Source organism: Sapajus apella, unplaced genomic scaffold (assembly GCF_009761245.1).
Source record: "Sapajus apella isolate SASKATOON/1434 unplaced genomic scaffold, GSC_monkey_1.0 scaffold23, whole genome shotgun sequence".
Classification (NCBI taxonomy): Eukaryota; Metazoa; Chordata; class Mammalia; order Primates; family Cebidae; genus Sapajus; species Sapajus apella.
The window spans coordinates 1,568,123-1,582,684 of record NW_022436963.1 but is presented as its reverse complement, the minus strand read 5'-3'; the positions used below and the strand labels follow the sequence as shown (position 1 = coordinate 1,582,684).

Here is a 14,562-nt window from a genome sequence, read left to right as displayed (position 1 = left end):
AAATAAAAAAATTATGGGCCAGATGTGGTGGCTCATGCCTGTAATCTCAGCCCTCTGGGAGGCCAAGGCAAGAGAATCACTTTAACCCAGGAGTTCGAGACCAGCCTAGACAACGAGGAAAGAGTTCATCACAATAAAAAATAAAAATTAAACAAACAAACAAAAAAATTAGCTGGTTGTGGCAGCCCATACCTGTAGTCCCAGCTACTAAGGAGGCTGAAGCAGGACGACTGCTTGAGCCTACAGGTTCGAGGCTGCAGTGAGCCATGACTGTGCCACTCAACTCCAGCCTGGGCAACAGAGCAAGACTCTGTCTCTAAAAGAAAATGAATAATAATAATTACTATATAGCAATTTCACTTCTGGGTATATACTCAAAAGAATTCAAAGCAGGAATTCAAAGAGATATTTGTACACCAATGTTCACAGAAGCATTATTTACAATAGTCAAAAGGTAGAAACAACCAAAGTGTCTACTATAAATTAATTAATAAAACAAAATGTGGTGTACACACACAATGGATTAAGCCATAAAAAGGTATGAAGTTCTGACACACACTACAACATGGATTAACCTTGAAACCATTAAACTAAGTGAAATAAACCAGACACAAAAAGGACAAATATTGTATGATTCCATTTAGTATTTGCAGTACCTAGAACAGGCACATTCATACAGACACAAAGTAGATCAGAGATTACCAGGGGCTAGAAGGAGGAGGAAATGGGAAGTTATTTGTTTAATGGTTACAGTGTTTTTTTTTTTTCACTGCAACCGCCTCCCAGGTTCAAGAAATTCTCCTGCCTCGGCCTCCCAAGTAGCTGGGACTACAGGCGAACACCACCATGCCAGGCTAATTTTTTGTATTTTTAGTAGAGACGGGATTTCACCGTGTTGTATCTCCTGACCTTGTGATCCACCCTCTTCAGACTCCCAAAGTGCTGAAATCACAGGCATGAGCCACCATGCCTGGCCTCTTTTTTTTCAGACGGAGTCTGGCTCTGTAGCCCAGGCCGGAGTGCAGTGGCATGATCTCAGCTCACTGCAACCTCCACCTCCCGAGTAGCTGGAATTACAGGTGCTGACCTCAAGTGATCTGCCCGCCTTGGCCTCCCAAAGTGCTGGGATTACAGGCATGAGCCACCACCCTGTCTGGTTGTAGATTCTGTTTGAGATAATAAAGTTTCAAAAATAGTGGTGTTGCTTGTATTACATTGTGAATGTAATTAATACCACTAAATTGTACACTTAAAAATGGTTTAAAGGACAAATTTTGTGAAAATATACATAAACACACATAAAAACATATATTTACTACAATTTGTTTCATTTATTTATTTATTTATTTTTTAGACAAGAGTCTTGTTCTGTCGCCCACATTGGAGTACAGTGGCATGATATCTCCTCACTTCAATCTCTACCTCCCCGGTTCAAGTGATATTCCCATCTCAACCTCCCGAGTAGCTAGGACTAACAGGAGCATGCCACCATGCCTGGCTAGTTGTTTCTTTGTTGTATTTTTTGTAGATACAGGTTTCACCATGCTGTCCAAGCTCACAATTTGTTTTAAAAATACTCTGCCACCGACCCAGCGCCGCAGAGAATGGAATTTCCTCCGCGCCGCGCCGCAGCCTTCAGCGCTCAGTCCGCCGGGAAATGAAGATCACAAATTGTTTTAAAAATACTGTAAGAGGGCCAGACATGGTGGCTCACACCTGTAATCCCAGCACTTTGGGAGGCTGAGGCAGGTGGATCACCTGAGGTCAGTAGTTCAAGATGAGCCTGCCAAGATGGCCAGACGCGGTGGCTCACGCCCGTAATCCCAGCACTTTGGGAAGTCGAGGAGGGTGAATCTCGAGGTCAGGAGATCAAGACCATCCTGGCTAACACGGTGAAACCCCATCTCTACTAAAAACAAAATTAGCCAGGCGTGGTGGTACACACCTGTAGTCCCAGCTACTTAGGAGGCTAAGGCAGAAGACTCACTTGAACCCGGGAGGCGGAGGTTGCAGTGAGTTGAAATTGTACTACTGCACTCCAGCCTGGGCGACGGAGCAAGACTCTCTCAAAAAGAAAAAGAAAAAAATTAGGGCCGGGCGCGGTGGCTCACGCCTGTAATCCTAGCACTTTGGGAGGCCGAGATGCGTGGATCACCTGAGGTCCGGAGTTCAAGACCAGCCTGGCAATCATGGTGAAACCCCATCTTTAAAAAAAAAAAAAAAAAATTAGCTGGGCATGATGGCGGGCGCCTATAATCTCAGCTGCTCCAGAGGCTGAGACAGGAGAATCCCTTGAACTCGGGAGTCGGAGGTTACAGTGAGCCAAGATAGCACCACTGCACTCCAGCCTGGGCAAAAGAGAGACTCCATCTCAAACAAACAAAAAAAAATAGCATTAATACACCAAAAACCTCTGAATTATACAGCTTAAATGGGTGAACTGTATGGTGTATAAATTGTAACCCAATAAAGCTGTTGGTTTTTGTTGGATTTGGTGTTTATTTTTGAGATGGGAGTTTCACTCTTGTTGCCCAGGCTAGAGTCCAATGGCGTGATCTCAGCTCACGGCAACCTCTGCCTCCCGGGTTCAAGCAACCCTCCTGCCTCAGCCTCCCGAGTAGCTGGGATTACAGTCATGTGCCACCAAGCCCGGCTAATTTTGTATTTTTAGTAGAAATGGAGTTTCTCCATGTTGGCAGGCTGGTTGGTCTTGAACTCCGGACCTCAGGTGATCCGCCCGCCTCAGCCTCCCAAAGTGCTGGGATTACAAGCGTGAGCCACTGCACCTGGCCCTGGCTATTTTATTATTTGTAGAGTAGGGGTCTCACCATGTGCCCACGCCGGTCTCTAACTCCTGGAATCATGCAATCCTCCCAGCTTGGCCTCCCAAAGTGCTGGGATTACAGGCGTGAGCAACTAGGCTCGGCCTGGTAATAGAATTCTATAAGGAGAGGTGCTACAACTGTCCAGAGAGACCTGGAACCCATCCTGTAGGTTAAGTATCTAGTTAGGTGCTAGTTTGAGACAAGGTTCAAATTAAAGTTTTGTGTTGCACCAAAATGGTACCATATTATTTCGTTACTTTCCACGCTGCCAGTCCTACCGTCACGCACCACTTCTTGACACCTGTCCTTACTGACCTCACAAATTTAGTAAGGGTGACATATTTAAATCATTCACACTGGTGACATTTTTCAACAAGGAGGAGGAAACTAGCAAGCCGAGGGCAGAATCCAGGATTCAGTAAACGAACCAGATGACCAACTGCATCCCCCTCTCCTGAACTCCTTCACTTAGATCCAGCTACTCAGACCTTCACAAGCAAACCTGGAATATGCAAAATATAAAATTATCCTCATGGTGTATATACCCTACAAAACAGGGTCCTTCCTTTTAAAAAAAAAAAAAAAAAAAAAAGCATTTCCAAAGTTGAACCCATTCCCCTAACGTCAATTCTAAAGTAAAGAGAAAAACACATATTTACGCCGCCAAGGAATCTAAAGCGTGAATACGAGAAAACATCCCTCTCCTACAGTGCCTAACGGGCGCAGATCCCACCAGACCACTCCCCCGCCTCCAGGTTCTACCGCCCAGCCTTCTAGTCCGACGGAGCCTCCCTAGTGTCTGTCCAGTCTGAGGACAAGGCTACGTACTAGGCACAAGAGCTCCCTTCCTAGTGATCAGAATTGGATTAGAAACAAGAAAACTGCAAGAAAAAAGGGCCCGCTCACAGCTCCGAAGACTAAGAGCACAGAGCCGCAACCACGCGCCAGCTCCTACCTCTCAGCTGGCAGCTCCGCGGCAGGACCGGTAATTCTACCGCCGCGCCGGGCCCCGCCCCGGGCCCGCGACGGTTCCGGGGCGTTCCTGCAGCGGGCGGCGCCTACCTCACCTCATCGCCGCTTGGCTCTCTTCTTCCCGAGCGAGGCCGCGGCCGCCCCGCGACACCGAAGCCATAGCTTTCAGGCCTCGCGGCCCTGCGACGTCTAGAGCGGCCCTGTCTCCTGGCTCTACCCGCGCAGGCTCTGGCACGCCCTCTCTCCAGTCCCGGGCCCTTACCTTGGCGGCGAAGCCTCCACGGCCCACTACTTCTTCTCCTCAGCCTCCGCCACCGACCCAGCGCCGCGGAGACCGGAACTTCCTCCGCGCTGGGCCACTGCTTCCACAAAGGCGCCGCGCCGCGCCGCAGCCTTCAGCGCTGAGCCCGCCGGGAGATGAAGTACTGCAGCTGGTCCCGCCGACTCTACTCCCGCCGTGCTCCGCGCGCAGGAGGCTTGCCTTCTGGGGAGGGGCGTGGGAGCACGCTGCTCATCGCCACCCAATAAGAAGGTGCGCTTACCCGCCCCGCCTCGCGAGACCCGCTGGGGATTTTGGTTTGGCCTCTGCCCTGTAGCACCTGGTCCTGTTTTTCCTAACTCAACAGTTGATCGAGGCTTACATTTTTTTGGTGGCTTGGCCTTCCTGAGATTTGCTCCCTGCCAGCAGCTCGAGTACGGCCCTGGCCTGCCTAGCTCGAGGCCTCCTTATTGTCCGTTAGTGTGAGGGAAATGGCAAGGGAGCTTCTTTGGGACTAAGTTTAAGCTGTCTCGGAAAGGGGCTGATGGCCATGCGCCCACAGAAGGCCCTGGCTCCTGGCCGTCCCAGCCCTTCTGCCTGAAACCTGACGAAAGGTGCAAGAGAAAAACTTAGAGAATCAGTATGTCACGGAGGCTCGTCCCCTTTTCCTTTATCTCCATGCATTTGCCCATAATCTTTTTTTTTTTTTTCTTTGTTTTTAGAGATGAGGTCTCACTATGTTGCCCAGGATGGTCTCAAACTCCTGAACTCAAGTGATTCCCCCCCGCCCCCCAACCAGCTCTTTTTCCTTCTGATAAGTTTCCAAATTAGGTATTTCCAGCTCAAGAATAGCCGACAGGCCGGGCGCGGTGGCTCACGCCTGTAATCCCAGCACTTTGGGAGGCCGAGGCGGGTGGATCACGAGGTCAAGAGATCAAGACCATTCTGGTCAACATGGTGAAACCCTGTCTCTGCTAAAACTACAAAAAATTAGCTGGGCATGGTGGCACGTGCCTGTAATCCCAGCTACTCAGGAGGCTGAGGCAGGAGAATTGCCTGAACCAAGGAGGCGGAGGTTGCGGTGAGCCGAGATCGCGCCATTGCACTCCAGTCGGTGACAAGAGCGAAACTCCGTCTCAAAAAAAAAAAAAAAAAAAAAAAAAAAAAAAGCCGACAGGATGTTGCGGTGACTCACGCCTGTAATCCCAGCACTTTGGGAGGCCAAGGCGGGTGGACCACCTGAGGTCAGGAGTTCAAGACCAGTCTGACCAGCGTGGTGAAACCCCATCTCTACTAAAAATACAAAAATTAGCCGGGCATGGTGGCAGGTGCCTGTAATCCCAGCTGCTCGGGTGGCTGAGGTGGAGGCTGCAGTGCAGCTGAGATTGGGCCACTGCATTCCAGCCTGGGGGACAGAGCAAAACTCTGTCTCAAAAACAAAAACAAAAAAACCTCATGCGTGTTCAAAGTTCCACCCATAAAGGAAAAGCCACGTGGCTTCCACAGGTCTTGCTAGATCTTGGGCAAAATATCTGGCCAAGAGTGACTTGTGCAAGGTTACAGAGGAGCTGGAATGAAACTACAAGTCAGCAATCTAGCAAAAAATTAGGCAACACAGCTTTCAGTATGCAGCTTGTTTCCAGCATCTTCAAGCTAATGTTCTTCCAACTGCCAGCTTCAAATTCTGAGGTGTATTGTCTTTTTTTTTAAATAAGACAGAGTTTCACCATGTTGGTCAGACTGGTCTTGAACTCCCGACCTCAGGTGATCTGCCCGCCTTGGCATCCAAAGTGCTTGGAGTACAGGCATGAGCCACCACACCCGGCCAAGCGTCAGGCACCTCAGATGTATTGTCTACATTGTTGAAAGACTTGCTGGTCTTGGCCACCTGGTGTTCCTTCCTGTCAGTGGGCCCTTAGCCAAGGTAACCTGATTTTATAGCCTAAATTCAACATCATGGGATCAAAAAAGTCTGCTGCAAGAAAAGCCCATTAAGCATTCAAAAATAAAGCAGGCTTAGGCTGAGCGCAGTGGCCCACTCCTGTAATTCCAGCACTTCGGGAGGCCGAGGCAGGCAGATCATGAAGTCAGGAGTTCAAGACCGGCCTGGCCAATGTGGTGAAACCCCGTCTCTACTAAAAATACAAAAATTAGTAAAATGTGGTGGCACATGCCTATAATCCCAGCTACTCAGGAGGCTGAGTCAGAAGAATTGCTTGAACCCAGGAAGCAAAAGTTGCAGTGAGCCAAGATCGTACCACTGCACTCCGGCCTGGGCAACTGAGCGAGACTCTTTCTCGAAATAAATAAATAAATAATAAATAAAGCAGGCTTTATCTGTAGAGAAAGGAAGTTGTTGAGTTACATAGTTTTTAAAGTTACCTTCCCACTTTTTAGGCATTTTCTTGGGAAGTTATTCCTTCATTCAAGAACTATATGAAGGGCCAGGTGCAGTGGCTCACAACTGTAAGCCCAGCACTTTGGGAGGCTGAGGCCCAAGGATTGCTTGAGCCCAGGAGTTTAAGACCAGCCTAGGCAATATAGCAAAACCTCATCTCTACAAAAAAAATACAAAAATTAGCTGGGTGTGGTGGTAGTCTCAGCTACTTGGGAGACTGAAGTGAGAAGATTGCTTGAGCTCAGAATGTTGAGGTTGCAGTGAGCCATGATTGCACCACTGCACTCCAGCCTGGGTGACAGAACAAAACGCTGTCACCACTAACAACAAAAAAGAACTATGTGAAGGTCTGCTGTATGACATATGCTGTATCAGATGCTGGAGATACAAAGAATTAACAAAGTTGATAAGCTGCTGCCCTACTGGAGATGGAGATGAGGGCTGTTTTTGAAGACAGACAATAAACTAAACAAGATATACAATCTCTTGGCTGGGCATGGTGGCTTATGCCTGTAATCCCAGCACTTTGGAGGCCAAGGCAGGCAGATCACAAGGTCAGGAATTTGAGATCAGACTGGCCAACATGGTGAAACCCCATCTCTACTAAATATACAAAAATTAGCCAGACGTGGTAGCATGCACCTCTAATCCCAGTTACTTAGGAGGCTGAGGCAGAATTGCTGGAACCCAGGAAGCAGAGGTTGCAGTGAGCCAAGATCGCCCCACTGTACTCCAGCTATGGGTAACAGAGCAAGATTCCATCTAGAAAAAAAAAAAAAGGCCAGGCACGGTGGCCTCACACCTGTAATCCCAGCACTTCAGGAGGCTGAACTGGGCGGATCACAAGATCAAGAGATTGAGACCATCCTGGCCAACATGGTGAAACCCCGCCTCTACTAAAAATACAAAAATTAGTTGGGCGTAGTAGCACACACCTGTGATCTCAGCTATTCCAGAGGCTGAAGCAGGAGAAATTGCTTGAACCCGGAAGGAAGTTGCAGTGAGCTGAGATGACGCCACTGCACTCCAGCCTGGCAACAGAGTGAGACGCTGTCTCAAAATAAATAAATACAATCTCTCTGGTGGTGGTAATGCTATGGAGAAAAATAAGGGAGGGAAGGAGAGTGGGGAGTTCTGGGGGGAAGTTGTAACTTTCGAGCAGTGTGGAAGGCTTCACTGAGATCTTGGAGAAAAGACCCAAAGAAGATTAGGAACCAAGCTATTCGGATACATGGTGAAAGAATGTTCTGGACAGAAAGAACAACAAGGATAGCCGGGTGCGGTGGCTTACACCTGTATACCTGTAATCCTAGCACTTTAGGAGGCTGAGATGGGTAGATCACAAGGTCAGGAGTTGAAGACCAGCCTGGCCAAGATAGTGAAACCCTGTCTCTACTAAAAATACAGAAAAAATTAATAGGGCATGGTGGCGGGTGCCTGTAATCCCAGCTACTCCGGATGCTGAGGCAGAGAATTGCTTGAACCCAGGAGGCGGAGGTTGCAGTGAGCCAAGATCGCACCACTACACTCCAGCCTGGGTGACACAGCAAGACTACGTCTCAAAATAATAATAATAATAATGATAAAATAACAGCAAGGGCAAAGGCCCTGAGGTGTGGGCCTGACCAGAATTTTTAAAGATCAGTAAGGAGTCTGGAACTGAATTGTTTTGGGAGAAGTGGGATTAGGTCAGAAAGGTATGAAGGTTGCAGTGCAGTGGCACAATCATAGCTCACTATAGCCTCAAACTCCTGGATTCAAACAATGTGGCTGGATTATTGCAGCAACCTCCCAACCAGCTGTCCTGCTTCTCCCCTTTCCCACTTTCAGTCTGTTTTCCACACAGTAACCAGAGGAATCCTGTTAACATGGAAGTCAGGTTATGATGTCGCTGTTCAGAGCCCACTAACAACTTTCTGTCTCCCTCCTTAGAGAAACCAAATTCATTTCAGCAGCCTACACGGTACAGGAGGAGCCACAGTCATGTCACTGTACTCCGGCCTAAGCAACAGAGCAAGACCCCCATCTGAAGAAAAAAAAAGAAATCCAACCGCAGGATGGTGCTTGCAGCAGTGTGACCACAGTAGAAACAGGAGACAGACATTTTGGACTGGAATAAAGGAAGAAAGGGAAGAATATGAGAGGAACAGTTTTGGTAGGAAGAGCAGGAACTCAGTTTTGGGTAGGTTAAGTTTTCTGATAACTAGTAGACAGGTGAGATGTGGAGCTGGAAGTTGATTACATCAGTCTGGAGTTCAGAATAAAGATCAGGACTAGAGATACAAATCTGGGAGGTATCAGCATGTTGCTAATATCTAAAGCCGTAGGCCTGGATAAGATAACCAAGGGAGTAAGGGAAGATGGAAAAGCAAAGTTTAAGCCTTGAGCACCGAGGCTACACCAGTGCTAACAGGTTTCAGGAAAGAGGAGGAACAGAACTATGGATATTTTAGCCGGGTGTGGTGGCTCATGTCTGTAATCCCAGCACTTTGGGAGGCCAAGCTGGGTGATCACCTGAGCTCAGGAGTTCAAGACCAGCCTGGCCAACATGATGAAACCTAGTCTCTACTAAAAATGCAAAAATTAGCCAGGTGTGGTGGTGGGTGCCTGTAATCTCAACTATTCAGGAGGCTGAGGCAGGAGAATTGCTTGAACCTGGAAGGTAGAGTTTGCAGTGAGCTGAGATCGCGCCACTGCACTCCAGTCTGGGCAACAGAGTGAGACTCTGTTTCCAAAAAAAAAAAAAAAGATCTATGGGTATTTTGACTTTGCTTCTCAAACTAGGCCTTTATTGGTGGGCCTTTCACTTATTGGATAATACTTGACCCTCTAAAGAGGTGTACGATATTAAGGAACTAATTATTACTGGTTAAGGCCCAATCTCCTTGGGGAATAATAATTGTTACACTTTATCACACTATGTGCCTGGCATGGTGCTGGCACTTTATCTATGATTTCATTTAATCCTCATAACTACATATTATCTCTTTTTTGTTTTTCATTATTTTTATTTATTTATTTATTTATTTTTGGGATGGCGTTTCGCTCTTGTTACCCAGGCTGGAGTGCAATGGCGCGATCTTGGCTCACTGCAACCTCCGCCTCCCAGATTCTTCTGCCTCAGCTTCCCTAGTAGCTGAGACTACAGGCATGCGCCCCATGCGCAGCTAATTTTTGTATTTTTAGTAGAGATGGGGTTTCACCATGTTGGCCAGGATGATCTTGATCTCTTGACCTTGTGATCCACCCACCTCGGCCTTCCAAAGTACTGGTGTTACAGGCATGAGCCGCTGCGCCTAGCCAATATTATCCCCTTTTATAGTTAAGGAAACCAGAGCCCAGAAAGGTTAACTTGCCACAGCTGAAAAGTGGAAGCTGAAGGCATTCCAATTGCGGTCAGTCCTACCAACAAGGCTCATGCTCCTGATTCCTTTTCATTAAGGTGATTACTGAGGATTTTTCATAATGTGTTTATTGAAGATTTTCAGAGGAAGCATCTGGATTTTTTTTTTTTCTTATGTACATGGGCATATAGCACTTGTAAGGTTCTTTTTCACTGGCTAAGACTGAGAAGAGCTATGTAGAAGAGCTGGCCCAGACTAGCACCTTCACCTGGAATGGTAGTAGAGTCCAATGAGGTAGATGCATTCACTTTCAGCAGCTGAATCTTCACAGGAGAAAATGAGGTAAAGAGAAAACTAGGCTGGGCGTGGTAGCTCACGCCTGTAATCCCAGCACTTTGGGAGGCTGAGGTGGCGGTCACCTGAGGTCAGGAGTTTGAGACCAGCTTGACCAACATGGAGAAAGCCTGTCTCTACTAAAAATACAAAATTAACCGAGCATGGTGGCATGCGCCTGTAATCCCAGCTACTCTGGAGGCTGAGGCAGGAGAATCACTTGAACCCAGGAAGTGGAGGTTGCAGTGAGCCAAGATTTCACCATTGCACTCCAGCCTGGGCAACAAGAACGAAACTCAGTCTCCAAAAAAAAAAAAAAGAGAGATAGATTGTCCTGTTGTCCTGTCTATTGTTTCCTGTTGCTTTGGTCTCATGTGGGGCTATGGGTCTTCAGCATCCAAAGTAGGGACTTGGGTATGGTGACTTGTGCCCATAGTCCCAACTACTCATGAGGCCAAGATGGAAAGACTGCTTGGGTCCAGGAGTTTGAGTCCAGCCTGTGCAACATAGCAAAACCCCATCTCTAAAATAAAATAAAATATTAAAAGCAGGGACTTGATCAAATGTAAGAATTTACATTTTTACATACTTGATCAAATGTAAAAATTTACAAGGGGCCGTATGTGGTGGCTCATGCCTGTAATCCTAGCACTTTGGGAGGCCAAGGCAGGTGAATCACCTGAGGTCAGGAGTTCAAGACCAGCCTGACCTACATGGTGAAACACCGTCTCTACTAAAAATGCAGAAATTAGCCAGTCGTGGTGATGCATGCCTATAATCCCAGCTACTTGGGAGGCTGAGGCAGGAGAATGGCTTGAACCCGGGAGGCAGAGGTTGCAGTGAGCCAAGATTGTACTCTAGCCCCTGGGCAACAAGAGCAAAACTCCATCTCAAAAAAAACAAAAAACTGAAACAAAAAACAAGGAACCAGGAGAGAAGAGACAGAAAATCAGGAAAGATTCAGATGACCCAAGACCATAGGTGAAATTTTCTAGTAGAGCAGGAGAACTGGCTGCCTTACCAAGTGATAAAGGCAGGAAGAAAAACCTCTTCAAACATTCCAAGAAAGAACTGGCTATTCTTATTAGCTCAGAATATGTCACATTAGATATTTTGTATTGTATAAGGGGGAAACTGTTGAAGATGGTGAAAGAGTCATTAAAAGATTTGCCTGGAGTCCCACAAGCAAGATAGCAACAAGGCTGAGAATAGGTCCTAGCCTCAGAATATACTTTATTTTTTGTGCGTTGGGTTTGTTTATTTGTTTGTTTGTTTGTTCATTGAGTCAGGGTCTTAACGCTCATCCAGGCTGTAGTGCAGTGGCTCATTGCAGCCTCGACCTCCTGGGCCTAAGTGATCCTCCCTGTTCAGCCTCCTGAGTAGCTGGGATCACAGGTGTGTGCCACCACACTGGGCCAATTTTTAATTTTTTTGTAGAAATGGCATCTCCTTATGTTGCCCAGGCTGGTTTGGAACTCCTGGGCTTAAGCAATCCTCCTGCCTTGGCCTCCCAAGTGTTGGGATTACAGGTATGAGCCATTGTGCCTAGATTTTTTTTTTTTTTTTTTTTTTTTTTTTTTTTAGAAGGAGTCTTGCTCTATTGCCCAACCTGGAGTGCATTGGTGCAATCTTGGCTCATTGTAACCTCCACTTCCCAGTTCAAGTGATTCTCCTGCCTCAGCCTCCCAAATAGCTAGGACTACATGCAGGTGCCACCATGCTCAGCTAATTTTTGTATTTTTAGTACAGACGGGGTTTCATCATGTTGGCCGGGATGGTCTTGATCTCTTGACCTAATTATCCACCCAGCTAGGCCTCCCAACTGTTGGGATTACAGGCGTGAGCCACTGCACCCAGCCTTTTTTTTAAAAAAAGTTATCATTTAAATTTATTTTTAAAATTTTAAAAATTTATTAGTATTGAGACAGAGTCTCAATATGTTGCCCAAGCTGGCCAGGAACTACTAGCTCAAGCCATCCTCCTATATCAGTCTCCTGAGTAACTGAGACTACACACCCAGCAAGGATTTACTTTATCTACAAACTTGCAGCACCTCAGGTTCTGAAATCTTCACTAAAGCTAGAAAAGAGAAGAAATATGGGGAAGAACAAGAAGCCTAATTGTTAAATTTGTTCCAGTCCCAGTTAGTCTTCATTACTGCTGTTGTGGAGATAACATGCTAGGTCTGTGAAAATCACAAGCCCAGACAAAACAAAAAGCTGAGGCTTTGAGAAGCTCCTAACCTGGAGAGGGAAGGGAGGTGCATGTTGTTTGTGGCAAAGTCCAAGGTTCAAAGCAGCATTAGAGCCATTGTAGGATTGACATATGTTATTAGTTCAAAACATCAAGATTTATTTCTGGCCGGGCGCGGTGGCTCAAGCCTGTAATCCCAGCACTTTGGGAGGCCGAGGCGGGTGGATCACGAGGTCAAGAGATCGAGACCATCCTGGTCAACATGGTGAAACCCCGTCTCTACTAAAAATACAAAAAATTAGCTGGGCATGGTGGCGCGTGCCTGTAATCCCAGCTACTCAGGAGGCTGAGGCAGGAGAATTGCCTGAACCCAGGAGGCGGAGGTTGCGGTGAGCCGAGATCGCGCCATTGCACTCCAGCCTGGGTAACAAGGGCGAAACTCCGTCTCACAGGCTGGTAACGAACTAAAAAAAAAAAGATTTATTTCTTTGCAATTCCAATCAGCAAAAAGTGTCCTACAGGAAAAGGTTGTCCTAATATTCAAATATAAATCAATAGGTGGCTGGGCATGGTGGCTCCCACCTGTAATCCCAGAATTTTAGGAGGCCGAGGTAGGTAGATCACGAGGTCAGGAGTTCGAGACCAGCCTGATCAACATGGTGAAACCCCATCTCTACTAAAAATACAAAAATTAGCCAGGTGTGGTGGGGCCCACCTGTAATCCCAGCTATTCAGAAGGCTGACGCAGGAGAATCGCTTAAACCCAGGAGGCGAAGTTTGCAGCGAGCCAAGATCTCGGCACTGAACTCCAGCCTGGGTGACAAAGCAAGACTCACTCAGTCTCAAAAAAAAAAAAAAAAAAAGGAAAGAAAGAAAGAAAAAAGAAAACTAAATTTATTTGTCTTCTATGGAGATTAATGAAATATAGGCAGGATTTGGCCAGGCATGCTGGCTTATGCCTGTAATTCCAGTACTTTGGGAGGTCAAGATGAGAGAATTGCTTGAGGCCAAGAGTTTGATACCAGCCTTGTCAACATAGCATAGTGAGACCCCCAACTCTAAAAAAAAAAAGAAAAGAAAGAAAAAAAAATAAAAAAATTATAGCGAGGACATTTCTGTACCAAGAAGAAAATGTTATATCTTGACTTAAAATCCCCTTCCTTCCTTCCTCCCTCCCTTCCTTCCTTCCTTCCTCCCTCCCTCCCTCCCTGCCTCCCACCCTTCCTTCTTTTTCTTTCTTGACTGTCTCATTCTTGTTCCTGATCACAGCTTACTTCAGACTTGATCTCCTGGGCTCAAGCAATTCTTCCTGCCTGAGTTTCCAGAATAATTGGGATTACAAGCCTGTGCTACCAAGCCAGCTCATGGGTCAAACTCTTATAATATAATTAGAGGGAAAAAAAACTGCATAAATGATTCTTGCCCTAAGGGAGGGAACTTGAACTTCTGAGCTAATGAGGAGATAAAGTTCTGAGTGACCTGTGGAGACCTGGAGAGACTCCCAGTTAACGAATAGGGCATTTTCTTTTTTTTTTTTCTTTTTTTTTAATTTTTTTTTCCACTTTTTCCTAGCCACTAGACCACCAGGGAGTCTTTTTTTTTTTTTTCATTTTTTAAAGATGGGGTTTCACCCTGATGGCCAGGCTGGTCTTGAACTCCCGACTTCAGGTGATCCACCCACCTCGACCTCCCAAAGTGCTAGGATTACAGGTGTGAGCCACCATGCCCGGCCTAGGAATAGGGCATTTTCTTATGTCCTTATCTGAAATTGAGGGGCATGGGGGTGAGAAAGATTCCCTTAGACTATGTCCAATAACTTGATAGCCTTATACAAACACATTTTCAGTTAAAGGCCACAACTTTGTCATCATGTCAGCCACAGGCCAGTGTTGTGGTAGCAGGCTACAGGTGGCAGCCATCTGAGACTGGGAAGAAAAGCCCACGGTGACTCCAGTGTAGGGCTCAGAGAGAGACAGGACACCGCCCCCAGGTGCTTGTGGAACAGCAGGGAAAGTCAGAGGAGTGATTTAAGGCTTTTTCTTTCATCCTATAACTGTTGCGGGAATTAGCCATAAGGCTATAGAGTGAATTAATTGCTTCAGAAAAGACATAAGCAGTAGTGCCAATCCCTAATTTTACTTTTTTTTTTTTTTTTTTGAGACGGAGTCTTGCTCTGTCCTCAGGCTGGAGCACAGTGACGCATTCTAGGCTCAGTGCAACCTCCGCCTCCCGAGTTCA

General features: G+C 46.7%; 1 protein-coding gene across 11 annotated transcripts in view; it reads right to left on the bottom strand.

Annotated features, from left to right (window-relative positions):
- Positions 1 to 4,277, bottom strand: part of RBM6 (RNA binding motif protein 6) — a 139,779-nt gene extending 135,502 nt beyond the window's left edge. For 5 of the 11 annotated variants that reach the window (XM_032289892.1, XM_032289894.1, XM_032289895.1 and 2 more), the window contains exon 1: positions 4,060 to 4,251. The gene's annotated coding sequence lies outside the window, so the exon portion shown is untranslated. Of the gene's footprint in view, positions 1 to 4,059 lie in introns of all 11 variants that reach the window. The other 6 variants (XM_032289901.1, XM_032289902.1, XM_032289905.1 and 3 more) reach the window with 5 other exon arrangements.
- Between the last annotated feature and the right edge of the window lie 10,285 nt (positions 4,278 to 14,562).